The sequence below is a fragment of the Thunnus albacares genome, chromosome 3 (assembly GCF_914725855.1).
Source record: "Thunnus albacares chromosome 3, fThuAlb1.1, whole genome shotgun sequence".
NCBI classification, from domain to species: domain Eukaryota; kingdom Metazoa; phylum Chordata; class Actinopteri; order Scombriformes; family Scombridae; genus Thunnus; species Thunnus albacares.
The window spans coordinates 24,793,127-24,810,523 of record NC_058108.1 but is presented as its reverse complement, the minus strand read 5'-3'; the positions used below and the strand labels follow the sequence as shown (position 1 = coordinate 24,810,523).

Sequence of the window (17,397 nt, the reverse complement as noted above, 5' to 3'; positions counted from 1 at the left end):
TTAGTCATTTGTAATTAATGAGATTTCAACACAGACAACGTGAGGATTCCTAATATATCAATCATTTTGTGGACTTGAACCTATTTTTCTTTGCAGTAGTGTGGATCTGTCTTTTGGCATCGTCTATGTATTACTGGAAGACAATTTGCTGTATTTTTAATGTTTGACATACAACAGTGTCTTATAATCCCATGTTGGACAGGCCAAATATTTGGTGTGTCATGGACATACTGTAAAATTTTACTACTGAATAGCTAAAAATACATTTAATAAACTTTTTTTTGGTCTTTAAGTACAGTAGCATGTCCATCCTTCATGTTACGTTCTTTTCATTCAGATTTCAAGACTGTGATAAATTAAAAACACTACGCCCTAAACTTTAAACTCCGTTCTCTGAGCTCTGCTTCCTCCTGCCTTAGTAGCACCCTGCCTCTACACTGCCCCTCAAGCTGGGAAATCTGCATCATCCTGATCCTAGTTGTGCGTCCCTACAACCAGTCTTTACATGAGGGCCAACCTCCGGCTTTCAGGGGGAGTTGAGTTGAAGGTTTAGGCAAGAGTACTGGCATGGATCCCCGGGACAGCAAGCCAATTATAAAATTATGAGTAAAGAGTTCCTCTAGATCCCCTATCGAACCCCATTACCCAGAAACCTTGGCTTTGAACACGTCCCCCACACCAAAAGATGACACAACCTCCGGTGCTGGCTCCTGTCAGGCAAAGGTTCTGCAACAGAAGCCTTTCTTCTTCTTCTTCTTCTTCTTCTTCTTTTTCTTCTTCTTCTTCTTCATCCATATCTCCCCGAGTGTGTTAAAGCAGCACTACGGAGCCACATTTCCTAACAGTGTCGGTTTAAAGGCAGCACTGGCAATATGACAGCCAGAAGAAACAGTGAGTGCCACAATTGACATATTCCCCATCCTTTTGGCATGCCATCTCCCTTTTTCTGGACACCTGATTGATTCTGACAGCCTATATTGGGTATTTCATATGAAAGAGAATTTTGTGATTAAATGTTAATGAGTTGGAATTTCTCTCAGTGCTTTTATTACAGGCCGCCAGTTTTGAACATTTTTCAAAGTAACACACCCAAATTCCACTGTTTGCAATGAATTAATAATACAGTCTTGTCACTGAAGTATCATGCATTCTTTAATCAGGCTGCGGGTCTGAAACAGAAGCTTCTTGAAAGGTATTTCTTTATGATCAGAACAATTAGAAACTTAGCAGCAATCATAAAGGGCTGCGCACAAAGCCGTGCATACGTGTGTGTTTGTGTGTGTGTGTCTGTGTGTGTGTGTGTGTCACAGACCCCTTGGGGTGGACCCTGCTGCTTTCTTGTAGTTTGTATCTGAATTATATGTCTTGACTGGCTCACATCAGTCGTGACTGGGGACTTTAGAAGACTGAGGCCAAAGGCTGTGTGAACTGCAAGCACAAAAGAACAGAACCACATGTCTTTGTTCCATGTTCTCAAAGTGCTCGCCAAGTTGTAAAATAAACATCCCCAAGTTTAGCTCACCCCCCCCACCCCCCCCCTCCCTCCTTCCCTCCCCTACCCCCACCCTTTCCTCCTCCTACAGCCAAGTCTGGAATCAGCCCTTCATTTCTGTTCTTGTTGTTGAGGACAAGACACAAATTTGTGTTGGTAGTTTGTGGTGTTTGGTCTCCTTTGTGTTGAACTGTATCGGAGCTGACACATCTCTCATGTCTGCGTCTGCCTCCTACCTGAAATCCTCTGCGGCTTTTCTACGACTGCCAGCAAGAGAAGCGAGCAGCCAGACTGTTTTATTTCATCATCTCAGATCATGATACTGCCTACCTCACCCACACTCTCTTACCACTTTACCACCCTCTGCCAGTTGTGTCTGTTTGTGCACTGACATGGGAATAAAGGAATAAAGGGAAACAGGTAGAGGGAAAAATAGAGGGTACTCAGCGAAATGTCTGAGGTGTACTCGCCATCAAATGCAGTAATCACAGCAGGAACTGTTATTCTCTTAGAAGTTTGCTCCAGTATATGTATTGTAATTCTCAGGCAGTCTCATATGCATAGTATGTGAACGCTGACTCTCCCTCGCAGGGCAGAGCAAGAGACTATGACACCAGGGTTTAGTTTTGTCAAAAGAGTGAAAGGCCTTTGAGGAGGGATTGACTTTCAGTCTCTTTGTTGAGTTTATTCTTAAGAATGTCTTCTGTTCTGTTTCGCGGCACACAAAGTACAAGCACTGTGAAACAGACCTCTGCGCTCACATCTCTCCCTCTGGTCCTGAGCATAAGTTAGAACAGTTGGTGCCCCTCAATAAGTTATACCGCCATCATCCCAACTCAGGAACACGCAACAGTCTGGAAGAATTTCAGGTAAAGGCCCGCCTAATTAGTTCCCATCAAAAATGTAATTCTTTTCTGGAATTACGCCGCAAGGGCCGAGTAGCCAAAAGCGAAGATACCTGGTGGAAAAAAAAATAATGAATGAAAAAAGATATTCTAACCTCGAGCCATAAGTACATTTATATGCTTGACATGACTCTGCCATCAATGTTGGGTCGAATTCTAATTTAATTTCTGAGATGTATGTGTAATTTTGCCATTAATATGAATGTTACTACCCTAAATATTTTACGCTTCTCATGGATATTGTGAGCGTCTCATATATCCTTCAAGAGTGTATTAATTAATAAACTCTTTTCTGATACTTTTTTTTTTGCTGGAAACTTGTAATAAGAGCAAGCAGGTAGGATGATATAGTGAGAGGAGCCAGAACAGAGTTGTCTGGTGCCTCATTAACATCCTCAGTTCATTAGGAAGAGGCTTTTTTCCTGTCATCTTTTTACAATGTGCCAGTGTTGTGTGGCCTTTAAGGTAATTAATAATGAATTAATTAACCAAATTAATTCCTAGGTTAGGAACGTTGTTCAGTAGTGAGGCCAGTCAGTTTGGATTTGGGCCCTGATGGGTGAGGCCCTTTACAAGCTGATGTTGTTCATGTTTCTGACAGTGCCAGCCCCCTGTCTAAAAGCCCTAGCAAGTGCCATTTGTCTCCGGGTTAACAGAAAGACGAGATATAGGGCGGGCTGAATTATTTAAGCTCCCACAACACATGCACTTTTGCTTTTCAAGCATGAGTTATAATTTAATTAGAAACTTCTGGTGCGTTGCTGGCTATTTAAATATTAAAATCTTCCGCTGATCACATTGGATTAGCCATCCTTGTGAAATTCCCTGAGATGTCAGTTGTTGTCTCTCTCTCTCTCTCTCTCTCTCTCTCTTTCTCTCTCTCTCTCTCTCTCTCTCTCTCTCTCTCTGTCTCCTCTCACTCTCGCCACTTTCTTGCATTTCCATCAGTGTTTTTCTGAACTCCCGCGCTCAGAGATTGTTTGTCGACTCTTCCATTAGAGACAAAGGAGTCGTCATGGACCTTTGGGAACCTTAATGCGTGAGTTTGTGAACACAGAGCTGACCTGATATGAATTAAAAGAGAGAGGCAATCCTCATTATGAGGTCTGGATTGAAAGATGATTACATTAGGCTTCTCTCCTGACAGTAGTAAAACAAAGGATGGGGGGGGGGGCATCCTCTCGCCATATCGAGGCCTATCGTCCTGCTTCTTTTGTCCTCCGAATGCAAAGGATGCAACCTGTTGACTTGTGGTGCTTTGTGTGTTTGTGTTTAGTTCATGTTTGTATGAATTCATCAGTGTTTACATAGACAGCCACAGTGACTCTGGAACATCCGTGTTCTGATATGATGAATACAAATGACTAAAAATTCATATCCACAACATAACCTTGCACAATATAGTTCACTCCTGTCTTGTCAAGACAGATATGCCAGTTTTTTTGTTTATTTATTAATTCTGTTTTTATCAGATTAAATAAGACGATTTAAGATAATACTTAGTTGATCTCCTGAGAGGCACTAAAAGGATTGAGCAAATGAAAAACTAACTAGAACTACATCATAAAACAAGCAAACAAGTCCTCATAGAAGCAAACAAGTCCTCCGATTTTTAACAACAAAATATGCCATTGGTCCATGCCCCTTACAACAACACATAAACGTGTTTTCTTCATCTGACACCACTATCAGCAGGACGGCATCACAGTTCCTGAAAGATCATTGTTTCGATTAAAATAACTACTTGGTTAAGGTTGGGGAAACAATGTGGATCCGGTCTCATGTTGTCTTTTTTAACTGAAACAACTAATGCTCTGGTTTTTCTGAGGGGGAAAGTCTTGTGTAGATCAGAGTAGAGAAATCCACTATATAATCAACTTCAATTAGAAGATATATACAATGCAAAACCTTAGACCAGTGTGCATAAATGTGCTCCAGGTACAGTATGTGCACTCAAGTAGTATGTGTGAAAAAAAAATTTTTTAAACAATAGTGCATTGTTAATTCATGTTCCTAAGCAAAGTGACATAGTGAATTACATATAGTGCACATATACTTTGTGAATGCCATCTCCCACAAGCCCAAGACCATCACAGGTTAAATGTCACCATCTTGACAGATTGAGCCCAGTCAAGTGTCTTAGTTCAAGGTTTAATGGATAAGTCGATCTCCCTGCACAGACATGCCTGTAGCAATAGCAGGATGGGATGCACATTTTCAGAAAACAACAGTTAAGAAAGATGACATCAAAAAAAAAAAACCAAGGGTTAATATCATGACTGAGAGAAAAAAATGGATGCAAAGACACGTCATTTTTTCATAACAAATTATTTGTTGTTTAAAGGTTATGGATACGGCTGATATTCAACAAGTCCCATGAATCTTTAAAAACATTAAAAAATATAGAGATTTATTCATATACTGTATGTTTATTTTATAAATAAATGGGCTAAATAATTTTCTAAAATATCTGGGCACAGTATGAATAGTGTATTTATTTGGGATTATTTTCAGCCATGCATTAATACTCATTTGGTGCTCTTGTGAGTATTTACTCAAAATAAATTATGGTGTCAGTGTTCATTACGACGAAATGACATGCGATCCAGTGTAACAGTGTGTGGCTCATATGTGCATTTAATAGATTTTGGACAGCAGTGGAGGTCTACAGCACAGAGCAATTCAGGCTTTGGTTTCAGTCTTTTCATAGGATTTGTTGTCAATAACAAAAAATATTCACCCATTATTTTATTTTTTAAATCATTAAAGGGTTCAACTTCTAATAGCAACTGATGTGAGAGATACTCACTTATCTTAGAATTTGTATTCTAAACCCTGGGAGACATTGCATTGAGTTACAGAAGCTAGAATAGCAGCCAGCCCGAAAGTGACATCACGACTTTGGCTCTCTGTACTTTAGTGTGTGTGTGCATGCCATGTATAAGTCAAAAAATGTCACAACACTCTCTCTTCTTATCTCTATGTGCAAGAGACAGGGAGATACTTAAATGTGTATTTCTACAACACACTGTAGAGACTGTGCACACGTGTGCAGCGTATGCACGGCAGCGCTGTCCAGTTTATGTGTGAATTATGGGTGACAGGTTGTTCAATCCTTCCCGCGGTCAACCCTGTGACACACACACTCTATCACCAGTGGCAAAGATGTACTAGTGATTCCTAGCTGTGGGCCAGCCAGCTAATTATAAACCAGCATTTACTTTAATCTTCTCTAGACGGTTATTTATTCTTTTATGCATTAAAGCTATCTGTTAGCTTTAGCTCCTTGTTCCTGCTGCAGCTCATAGACAGACAGACAGACAGATCCTTCACCTGTCTGTGACTCAGATATAGTTCAATACCATGCCATAGAATACTGTACGATTTTTTCTCCCTTATACCTGTGTGTGTGTTTATGTCTTTCTGCGTCTTTCTACCTGTCATTTTGTGCATCTGAACAGGTGTATTTGTCTGCTCGCAGTGGGTGCATAATGTGCTCTGTTTCTCCTAACTCTGGGAGGGGCGCTGGCAGTAGCGCTGCGATTGTGTGTCAATCAGGCAGCACTGCAGACGGCCTCTCAGGCCCCCTACCGTGTGGGGTCCTGTTCCTCTCCTGTCTCGTCCTGTCATTCCAGATTCCTTTCATCTCTTCCTCTGTTCCTCCTGCAATCCCTCAATCATCATCATTTATTCTCAGGGAAATATTTCTCACTAAATGTCCTTTTATCAAGGATCTGCTGCACAATTCTACAGTGAATGGTGATAAAAGACTATAAAATTTAGCACGCTGGCATATTTTAGAGTTAAATCTTTACTGATGCACTAGTTTGGACAAAAAGTGAAATCTTAGGGGACTTATATGACAAATATTGCTTTCAAGTGCTGTTTCTTTGTTTTTTTTTCTGTAATATGCAATATGTTACATGTTAAACAACTCCAAATAAATGCAAGTGAGTTTAATTCAAATAGTTTGAGACATATCTGTGTATCAGGCATTAATTGTATGGATTAATTAATTACTAATATACATTTACAAAAGTTGTTTGGATTCACAAAGTCATCTAGGTAGTACTGTGTATTCTGTGTTTATATGTATGAACTGCGATCCTCCTTTAAGCACCCTTTCTTGCTCAAGCACATGTAAATAATAATAAATTTCACACATATTGTAATTCCAATCGCCACTAAATGTGTCTGTTGTTTCTTTACGTGAAACACAACAGGCAAACCTGTTGGATGTGTCTTTAAGAAGTGGGAAACCACAAAGAAATGTCATCTGTAATGCAAAGCATATTGTTGGTTGTGATTTAACAATTTCATATGAAAGTTAATAAAAGATTGTCAAGGAAAAGGCCAGTCTGTAACTAGTCTGCATTTCACTTGGTACTATATTATCTTTTAGACATGCTGTATGTATAAGTATGTGGATAGTTTGTGTCAAAACTCATGTGCGATGCATATAATTAGCTTGCCATGTCACTTTGTCGATTCTTTACCATGGTGTTGATGAAAATTGTGTAAAAACTATGGTACCAAGAATTTTTTCTAATGTATTATTTTCACACAAACACATGCACATTTGAATACAGACAGATGGTTTGACCAGTACAGTGAATAACCTCTCTCTGTCTCTGTCTTTCTCTCTCCACAGATGTTTTTTGACTCTTATTGGCTTTAATATTTCAGCAGTTTGCACAGTTAGAAGGGCAGGATTCGCTGCATGCCTTAATAATATTACATCCCTGTAAACACCATTGTATTTATTAACATCTCATTATCACACTGGGATGATGCTGGTTAATCAAATAGAGATGAAAAGGGTCAGTAAAAAGTGATGCTTTGTTTAATGTAGATACTCATACTGACTGAGAGAGAAAAGGTCAAAGAGAGGTAAAGTAAAAAAAAAAAGTTTTCTAAATGCTGAATGCATACTGTGAATGTTGTGGGGATCAGTAACACTCAGCATACATTAGTAAGTGAATAAACTGACCTTCAGCAAACTAAGATGAAGTCTTTTGACCCCTCAGCCCTGCATTCTTTCCGATCTATTGATTCCTTCAGCATCTCTCAGTACTCTCACTACAGACATTGTCAGCCTATTTCCATTCATAATGAGCTCATCTTCAGCCAAAGATTCAGTTCAAATATGTTAAAGCAACCTCTGAATCTTTTGGCAGGAGGACTATCAGATGGCCCCGACGATTAATATTATGGCGAATGGGGCACTTTAATTATTAACTCTGCGTTACATTTGAAGAATGCTCACCAGGCGTGAGATTTAAAAGAAGCTAATGTTTCACTATCAAACCATTTCATCCAATCTTCATAACAGATGTGTGTGCAGGGGAGGGCATTAGTTTCCACAGCAGGCGCTGAAAATATGCCTGCTTTCCCCTCATCAGGAAAGAAGTCATGGTTTGTCTTGAGGGGCCAAGTGTCTTCTTGTGACTGGCCATTGGTTTTAAGTGGCTTGTGCATTTTTCATGGGACAGTGGTCGGTGGGAATGTCTTGTCACTCTATTAAGGCCTATTCAAATGGTAGCGGCCATAAAACGAAGTAGGCACTGAAATATTAATTTCATATTGCAACACACCACAGCGTGTGTGTTAATTAAAGAAAGAGCTATATGCTTTAGATGGGACAGGGCTTTCAACGTGCCATAATGGCGGAAGATGAGTTAAATGAAAGTGACATTTGAGTTTCCCGGCTGCAGGCTGATGTCAATATGTAGATTTTATTTTATAAGGTGCTTGGATGTTAGTAAAGTGAAGTAGAAACTACATGTCGCACTTATAAGGAGAGCACCAACTGATGACTTTATTTTATTATGCTGCTGTTTATTATTATTTTGTTATAATCTATTTAGTAGCATCATAGTTTGTTATTTGGTTTACAACTGATTTGACTGTTAACGGAGTACTACAGAAAGAAGCTACCACTGATGTTCGATACACAGGTCTCATCCTGAAATGATTTGATAAGTTTATCAATAGAAAATAAATTACCAACAATTATGATAATCGATTAATTGCTTAAGTTATTTATGAAAAACAGATGACAAACATTTGCTGGTTCCATTCATCTCAAATCTAAGGATCTGCTGATCTGCTCTGTTTCATATCATTATAAACTGAATAAAATTAATTAAAAAATAAACAGGTAAATTAATAATTAAAATAATCATTATTTTCATTCATTTTTTTTGATTCAATTTGGTAAAAATTGATTCAAATGAACAAACAATTGTTGAAATATCAACAAACACCTTTATAAAAGATAGTAAGAATAAGGCTAACAATCATTTATATATATTTATTTATATTTCTTTCTTCATAATGCATTTTAAGTGTCTTTCTACTTTCTTCTTGGCTCCCTCTTTTGGGTCCTTTATTACTGCTCTACCATTCTTTTCTTCCCCTCTTTGTAGGACAGGCCAGCGATTATATACCCTATCCTCCATCTTAGAGCTTATTAACCTTTTTGTTGGAATATCTGGAGCATAAAGACCTCATTAAATATTTACATATGCACTAACCACTATGAAAAATTAAGAAACCCAAAGTTTTATTAACCTGTAGTAATATAATGTCTACTCTTGGCCAACAAAAAAGGTCTTTTTTTGCACATTAAAGCATTCTGTAGTGCATAATAATGTATGGTAAGAAGGCTCCCCTTGCATTGATTAACTCCGCTTTAATATAACATTAGGTTTCCCTAAACTAGCTTTATCATAGAATTATGCTTTTAATACAAGGTGTGCAATGGAAGGCGGGGGAGAGATGTTTTGCCTGCAGAAATAAAGCATTGCGACAATCCTTAATTATCCATAGCTCTGTGTGTTGTGACATACGTGAGGACTTTAGAAAAAATCATACGCTCGCATTTCATGAATATATTAGAAGCTGTATCGTCAATGCCTGTCCCTGCTAGCCATACTGACCCCATCCCTCCATAGGTGTAGTTGATCCACAACACTCAACCATTCAAATGGGACTAAGTGGCTTTCAATTATTCAAACATATATTCAAGAAAAGGCTGTATAATGCTCGCTATCACCTGCTTCTGGCACTCCACTTCTCTGGAGATACGCTGTTTTAGATTGCAAGTGATGCCTCACTGCTCACAACTGAGTCAAAGCACACTGAAATGTTTAGATTTTTACTAACAGCACTGTGGAGAATGGGGCACTAATATCTCTGTCACTGGTGTCTTCGGTGTCCTCTCTAGTCCTCTAAAATCATTCCCCTTTCGCTCTGATAGGAACTCAAACGCTGTGGTTCCCAGAGAGCCCGTGCTTTGATTCTTTTGGCAGTGCATGCAGAGCAGACTGTGCTTCATACCTGCGTACCTGCAGGCACTTACACCTGCATGTCACCAGTGCGGCTCAGCTCAGGGAATTATGACTCTAATTTCAAAGCAGGAACCGAATCTAATCATCCGTGTTGAGGGCAGATAGATAGATAGATAGATAGATAGATAGATAGTCTGTTACTTTACACTTTTACTTCACTACATTTCAAGTTACAAGTTACCTTGAGGATTAAGATTTTTATGTGCATAACTTATAAAGTTATATAAATTATGATGCATTGATTGAACTACTCAGCAGTGTATAAATTAGCCACACATCGACCACCTATAACATTAAAAATGCTGCTTACATGTTAATGCATCTGTAGTAACGGGCCAGTAAAATAATTTAGAAGATAATAATGATGGGAACCAGTCTGCCGGCATGATGAGTACCTTTACTTTTTATACTTAATTTGTTGATAAGTTGGTGGTTTTTCTTTCTTTTTCTTTTTTCGTTCTACTAACCCTTCCACTGCATAGAAAGAAAATAAAAATAGTTGAAAGAAAGGAAAGAGATTTCAGGTGAGTCAAAGACAGAGGTCAAAGAAGGACAGTAGTGGAGTAATGAGTAAAAAAAGAATAGATTTACGATTACAACGCATGATGAAAATGTTGGAGAAACAATCTGAGAGGAAAAACATGGAAATCTAGAAAGTGAGAGATGAGATGTGACTGAGAACTGTAAGTTGTAGGTGTTAAACTTTGATGCCCCCAGTGAGTGAAGTGGTGAAGTACAGTGTGATCCGTGAGTAGCAGTAATAGACTGATGACCTATCCAGGCAGACAGAGGGAAAGAGATGGGGGGGTTGGGGTGGTGGTGGTGGTGGTGGGGGATAGGGGGCGTTGTAGAAGTAAGAGAAAGAAGAAGAAGTGAGCTATACATAGTCTGAGTGAGACAGAGAGCAAGTTAGGGGGTGCGGGATAGTTAGATAGCGAGAGAAACGAGAAGGTTATCCATGATTTAACGCCTATGGGGCCGTGAGATGAGCCTTGCCAGTTCAGGCTGCTGTGATTGCTGGCTGGTGCTGGCTGAGGCTGGGGCCTTTCAGCTCATTTCATCATGGAGCTCCTAATGAGGCCTGGGCCAACTCCCTGAGCACAGGGGCTCCAGACACACCTCTGATGGAGGGAACTGAGGGGCTACAGCCTCCACCAGCAATACCAGGTCCTGGGTATCTGAAGGGGCGAGGAGGGGGGCGCGGGCATGTGGAAGGAAAGTGCTGGTGGTGGTGGTGGTGGTGGTGGTGGTGGTGGTGGGTGTTGCTCCAGGGTGAGCTAGGAGACCCACTTTGTCCCGAGGCTGTGTGAAAAGGTCACTGCCCGTGAGGAGTACCCACAGGCCCCCGCTGTAGGGCGTCTGGAGGGAGAGTTGTTTTTGTTCAAACAGGAAGTGGCAGGTTAAGAGGAGCGTGTCCATCAAAAATATGTCTGCTGTTTGCTAGTACAGAAATAGAAGCTTTAGTTTTTTGGAGTTTGTTCTAGGATACTCGGAAAGCACAGTTTGTCTTTGATTTAAGTATCAATCTTTTGTGAAGGTTAAGTTTTGCAATAATTAAACATATTGAGTCTGGCGTTGCTGCTTAGTTATACCAGTTAATTCCTGTTACACCTTAGATCTCCCTCAAATCCGTCTGGGGAAATAGTCAAGGACTTAGAGCCGTACCGTATGTGGCGGTATGGGTGCCTCCCTAATGAGAGGCGGCTCTAGGGGATATGAAAGGCAGAGCGGTATGAGGCGGGTGGCAGGGGGTGGGGCAGCAGGCTTGCTGGTGGAGCGACCTGTCTGTTCACCCCGGCTCTGGCCTTTGTGCAGAGTTAATGATGCCACTAATATGTTCTTTAAAGACCACACTGTGATTCATGGCTTTCATTAGCCCCGTGTGCCAGGGTGTCTTTCTCCCTCTCTCTCTCTCTTTCTCTTTTCTGACGCCCTTTTAATGATGGCCTGGAGACGAGGTGGCACGCTTGACCCTTAATCACGAGCGGAGAGGAGGCTGGGGTGAGCGAGGGGCGGTGATGAGATGGGAGGTTTTGGGGAAAGGCAGGGGGTCGGAGGAGGAGGAAGAAATCAGATGGTTGTTCTTCATAATCCCGCTCCCCGGGGCTGGTTAAGCAAGGCGCTCCTGCTCAGGCAGGACGGTGTAGCATCCATTGTATCGTCTTTACAGAAAAAGAGTACGCTCATATGAACAGATTGAGGTCAAGTGGACTGGAGAATATCTCTGTAATTGTTGATCAGGATGAAGAGAACATCTCCTATTAAAAGATAATACATTTTTTTTACAACTTCTGACTTATTTTCATAATTTTGGCTATCACGCCGATAATAATAACTTTGTAATCAAAACTGAATTGCTAAGATCTGGGAGCACGGTGACATTACTGAAAGTAAATTCAATGGGGGAAAGAAACACAAGATATCAGAAGACTGTACAGGTGTAAAACAAACCCCAGATTAAGGCTCAGTCACACCAGAAAATGGTACAACGGAGGTCATCCATGTATCCTCGCACAATAGGTGGTGGTGATGTAGAGACTACTCGCAGGGCTATTTGGTGAACCCAGTCCCAATAGCTCTCAACGCTTTTGTCTGTTTTTGCTGTACTGGGCCATTCTCCTACTCCTTGTATTTTTTTCCTCATGATTGTGCATGATTTCATTCACAAAAGCTACAAAACATAAGCTACAATAGATTTCTTCATTTTTCACCCTCCAGTTCTCTTTAACCTCAAAGTTCAGCTTTGCCAAGATGGTTTCCTATTGGTCAAAGGTGTGAATTTACATGTTGATGTTCTCCAAGGTTAAACTTAATGCCTAAGATTTGTATGGACTTACTTTGCCCCACTGAGTAAATCTACTGATCACAGCAGTTCTATTGAAATTAGTTGAATTTGCTGTGAAATTTTGCTGTTTTAAATGCCAGTGTGACTGAGCCTTTAGGCAAACTTATTTGGAAGAGAAATGGTAAAATAATGGGCCAAACTGTCCATTTTAAACATCCATCACAGTTTCCAGACTGAGTCTCTGGATCGACTGACCTACTTGCCATAGCTGTGCACACACACACAAACACACACAGTTTTCTTGTACAATGAGGGATTTTCACTGACATTTTGGGTGTGCTCACTTTCAATTTTACCTCTAGATTGTCTGATTGCTCATTAGTCTTTCTCTAATGGACTCTGTTGTAGTGATGTCTGTGTGTTCCCAGATCTCAACAAAGACTATGGTGAAAACAATGTCATCATAACCCATATAAGTGATGGCCAAAGCTAAGCTAATAAAGCCAATAAACCAGAATTATCCTGTAAGAAACCGGTTTATAAACACCTCCTAAATCACCCTGCCTCTCTAACCTTTACATGACTATTACCTCCATTCATATTTAACTTTTTAGAAACAGGGTATGAATTAAGAAAGATTTGGAGTGATCTGTGACAGAAAGCAGTTATAACAGTTGTGTTTGAGAGAGTGTATCTTGTGTCTATGCGCGCATGTTGCCTGAGTGTGTATGTTTGCAGAGGGGTAAACAGACAGTATCTCTCACCTCTAACCGCCTGTTGGGAGGCGGATAAATAAATGATAAATAAATTACACACAGACATACTGTGCTTGTGCTTGCTTCGCAGAGAATTACAGTTGTTTACAAGTGTGTTGGGGGGCCTGGCAGGTAGAGCCACATCATGTCTCTGTGTATCGTGTTGCGCTGTCTTAGACCACTGACACACAGGATAATTTCAATAATTTACACTCTATGTGATTGTAGGAGACGCCTCATGTGTGTTGCTTTTTAAAAATGTAAAGCAGGCCATGTTAGTCCCTGCCCACCGACCACAACCTCCAAGCACACACACATACACACACACACACACACACACACACAAACATAACATGGCTTTGGACCAGACGAGCGCCCTGATGATAAAGAGCAGATGTTTTTCCAATTGGGAGTATGCTCCTAATGCTTCTATACCTACCATTCTATAAAACCCTCCCCCCTTCCTCTCCTCTTCCTCCTCCTCCTCTTTCTTCTTTTCCTCTGGTCTCTATCCAAGCCACCCATTTTTCTGCAGAGTAAAGACAGATTAGGGCCTAAATCCCCCGCAATTTGGGTCATGGCCTTTTGTGTGCTCCGTACGGTGAGAGGAGTGGCAGACGACTGGGCCCCCATTTGCCAGAGATCAGGGGGTTAGGCCGGCCAGTGATTGAGGGGTAACCGCACAGTATGACCATGTTTGGAAAAATAATGAGATTGAATTAACAGAGAGTCTATGGTAGATACCCAGGTATCAGAGAGAGGAGGGGTGGTGGTAAAAGTAGAAAGAGAGTGTAGGCGGCAGAAGGAGGAGAGTGAGAAGATTGGTCCGAGCAGCTGTGTGAGAGCAGGAAAGGTGAATTTGTGATCATGTGAACCTCCTATCATGCTCACTGAAATATATTATTTATTACAGCTAAAGTTGACGATTCAAATCAGTGGTATGATAAATTGTAAAAACATTCTTATTTTAACTTAAATAATTAAGTGAAGATGCTACTTCAAAATCACTCTTTAGATGACTTTAGATAATATGAATATGTCCATCCACCACTGTCTTGAGGTGGATGGACCTCAAAAAAGTTATTAGGGCGCTGAGTTAACTTAACAGAACTTAAAGCTTCTCTATTCAATATAATAACCATGGATTGAATTACTACATGTTATGTGAACAATAATACTCATAGTGATGAACCCACAGAGAATTATCACCCAACTGTGCAGTTCCCCTCAGCTCAATGGGAAGTTCTAGTGTCTTTCAGTTCATTGTTTTGGTTTTACAGCCTACAACTTTACTGTTTTGGTTCAGTCTCACATGTCTCATCAATCTCATTTCCTGACACAGCAACCAGCTGTTTTTTATCAAAACAGCTCTGATACAACTACTGTATACTATCCGCCCACCACTAAACAGCAGACAGAGAAAGCTAGTGACTCACTAGTGAATATAGTGGAGTATTTAGCTAAAGAGCCAGTTTTTCCCTCAGAAGTTGGTAGAGACCAAAACAGCAAAAAAGAAAGAGAATATTGTTAATAATCTGTCTTAATGATTAGCACCTATAAATTATGTATTCATAATGTAATTTGCTACACACCTGAAGAATACCAGGATTCTGGAGAGTGTAATACATTGCAGTGCATGGGAGGAAGTAAGCTAATAAGCTAATGATGTTTCTTAAGGATTTAATTTGATGAGTTCAGTGAATGCTCAGTAGGATCTTCATTAAACACATAATTTTCAGTCACATAATTTGAACTCGTGATTAAAAGTCCTGAAATGTTTTGCAGTGTAGGAACCTCAAATTTGAAGTTGACTTGGCATAAACTGACAAACTTATTTATTTATTGAGTTTATAATAAAAGATCAGTTTATTTCTTTAAGCCGATTATGACCAGTTATTTTACAGTGTAGAAACTGACATGCACTCTAGTCCTCTGCAACATCACTTTTAGTCCTTTCAAAACTCTCTCACACACCATCATTCAGCAAAATGACTGGACGAGCAGCCACTTGTAGCCACCAGTAAGTGGGTCATAATAAAATGTCTGTATGTCCTCCCCAAAGACTGCGGTCAGCAAAGTTAAACATTGAGATTTAGGAAAGCCTCATAAGTTTGATGTATAAAATCCTGGAATTGAAACCAAATTTCTAGAAATGTTCTTGCGTGCTTGTTCCTGTGGGACTACCCAGAAGCTCCACCACTTTCCTGAAATATTGTGCAAAAACAGGAAACACCATCAGAGAAAACAGCACATTGCTGCAACAATCCAACACAGCGCCGGTCTCCTTTACTTCAGTTTCATCTGTATTACCATCTCATCCTGAGTTCAAAGCAGCGTGATGTTAATGAAGGTTCCCATGTACAAAGAGAAGCTTATGTAAATGTTACCTCTCCAGATGTTCTATAGCTCTCAGAGCCAGAACTCCAACTAGCCCGGAGCCACATACTACCAGTTAGCATTTAGACAAACCTTTGTACCTTCACTTGCCTATAGGGCCTATCAGATCGTCGCAGCCTGAAAATCAATATCTGCTGCTAATGAAGTTTAGCCACACATTTTAATGAAGAACCCAATTTGCATTTAAAAGTAACAAGAGGGGAAATGGGTTCATTTTCACCCATATCTTATTTAGTATGTACATTTCAACAGAAAGCAATGCGCGGGTTTGTTGTGTGTGGTAACATTTGTCTGTTTGTGAGGAGTTTTATTTTAATTGGGTATTGTACACATGCTGTTATTACATGTCTGAAGAAATTCAGCTGATGCATGTGCTCTATATGTGTGTGTGTGTGTGTGTGTGTGTGTGTGTAATGTGTAAACGCATCTGTGCTGTGCATGTCGTTTGAGCACAAATATTTTAAGCATATTGCATCCATCAATTCACTTGAATGAATCTAAAAATTATTAATAAAATTGCATCCATAAGCTCTTTTTTTACATGACTGTCCCTCTGACTATATGTATGGTTAACATTACTGATCTGCTATTTCAATGAAAACATACATATTGAGTCACAATAACACTTTTATATAATTCAGTATTACACATGATGCTGGTTAGATTTCATGCTGAACATGCTACATGAATGCTACATCACCCGAAAGTCATGTGATGACACCTGAGACAGCTCCATGCTTATGAAGATGCAGTGGAAAGCTCTTAAAGCTAAAAAGTGTACCACTGAGTATAGATTATTTTGTTGTATAAACTGTTCTTTCAAAAATGAACGTCATGCTTTGATGCTACATGGAGCTTTTCAAACAGAAATTTCACATTGTCAAATCAATTGTAATATCTTGTTATACTCACAGGTAAAAAGGAAAAACAGGTTACACTGGTTTTTGTTTTCCATCACCCTTTACCAAATTATTGTATGTCGATTAGGGCTGTAACTAACAATTATTTTCATTATCAATTAGTCTGTTGATTATTTTCACAATCAGTTGGTTAGTTATTTGTTCCATAAAATGTCAGAAAATGGTGAAAAATATCGACCACTATTTCCAAAGGTGACATCCTCCAATGTCTTCTTTTGACTCAACCAACAGTCCACGTTACAAAGATATTCAGTTTATTTTCATAGAAGACTAAAGAAGCCAGAAAATATTCACATTGCTGGAATCAGAGAATTTGAATTTTTTTCTTAAAAAACGACTAAAGAACAATTAAACCGATTATCAAAATAGTTGGCAATTAATTTAATAGTTGGTAACGATCAATTAATTGACTAATAGCTGCAGCTCTGATGTCAATTGTTGTAGTTTTAGTTATGTTATACAGTTTATGTGGTCATAATATACTTTCAGTAACCTTCGTATAAGAGATCTATAATACATTTTCATCTGCTTCATGTGTGACACCTTTCCCAAGTGAGATATGTGAGATGAACTGATTGGTTGTCATCATTCAGTCTATCTTAGAGGAGTTCATTGTTGTACCACAGCTGTAAAAGGCTTGAAGCTACAATAACATGCAGCTATTTGCATGTTGTAATTTTTATCATTTCTCTCTCTTTCTATTCTGTAACATCCACCTCAACTCTTATCTATTATAGCAAGACACTATATATCCACTATAGTAGCTACAGTACTGTACATCTTTAAAATAA

At 39.6% G+C, this 17,397-nt stretch overlaps 1 protein-coding gene across 1 annotated transcript in view; it reads left to right on the top strand.

The window, feature by feature from the left end:
- Positions 1-17,397, top strand: part of LOC122979620 — a 190,984-nt gene that overhangs the window by 157,464 nt on the left and 16,123 nt on the right. The gene's annotated exons all lie outside the window — the stretch shown is intronic.